The sequence below is a fragment of the Marmota flaviventris genome, chromosome 5 (assembly GCF_047511675.1).
Source record: "Marmota flaviventris isolate mMarFla1 chromosome 5, mMarFla1.hap1, whole genome shotgun sequence".
NCBI lineage: Eukaryota > Metazoa > Chordata > Mammalia > Rodentia > Sciuridae > Marmota > Marmota flaviventris.
This window is the reverse complement of record NC_092502.1, coordinates 159,946,492-159,947,373: the sequence shown is the minus strand read 5'-3', so window position 1 is coordinate 159,947,373 and position 882 is coordinate 159,946,492. Positions and strand designations below refer to the sequence as shown.

Here is an 882-nt window from a genome sequence, read left to right as displayed (position 1 = left end):
GGTGGGAGAGCTACTTGAGCCCAGGGGTTCAAGGTCAGTCTAGGCAACATAATGAGACCCTCTCCCAAAAATTAAAAATTAAACACACACACACACGTTAATGGGTATATAAATTAACCTTTATCATTTCCAAGTGTGAGTGACATTATACACTAAGCACATAGTAAAAACAGAGTGAAATATAAATTTAAAGCAGGAATACATATTTTGAATTATTAGACTCACTCATCTCAAAGATTGTTTTAGTTAACTTATTCTAGAATTTGGTATCTAATTAACCATAATTCTTTTTTTTTTTTTAGTATGGAACACTTCACGAATTTGCATGTCATCCTTGTGCAGGGGCCATGCTAATCTTCTCTGTATCATTCCAACTTTAGTATATGTGCTGCCGAAGTGAGCACCAAGCAAACTTTACTATTAAGTGCCTCAAAATATCATTGACTTAGTTTTAATTGAGTGAAATAATTTACGCCAAGTTTTTTACGTATGTGAAAGAAAATAAAAGTGTTATGACAATGTAAACTCTATATGATTACTGCTCTTCATTCATTTTTTCTTGTCCCAACAGTGTCTTTATTCTCTAATCCAAACTTTTAGATTAAAACACAGTCCCTAAAGATATTCTTTTGGGGAATTGGAGAGCAGTTCCATAATGTTATGTGCATTAGATCTGTGGAAGGACAGGTTCCATGGGGAGATGTTAAACTTGCTGGCAGGGTAAAGTGTACCCTGAGGGCTAGCCGTTTGCCACGTGTGATATTCTAAGCACAGGTAGTCATAAAGCTGGACCCATTTTTGGCTGATGGTTCTGCACTGGAAAGCAGACAAGCACAACACCTTCATGGCACTGAATTCAGGACTCTGACACATTGGCACTCT

General features: G+C 36.7%; 1 non-coding gene across 1 annotated transcript; it reads right to left on the bottom strand.

Moving 5' to 3' along the window:
- Positions 1-297: 297 nt before the first annotated feature.
- On the bottom strand, positions 298-404 carry LOC114099590 (U6 spliceosomal RNA). The gene has a single exon (XR_003583924.2). It is a non-coding gene; the product is annotated as a U6 spliceosomal RNA (small nuclear RNA).
- Between the last annotated feature and the right edge of the window lie 478 nt (positions 405-882).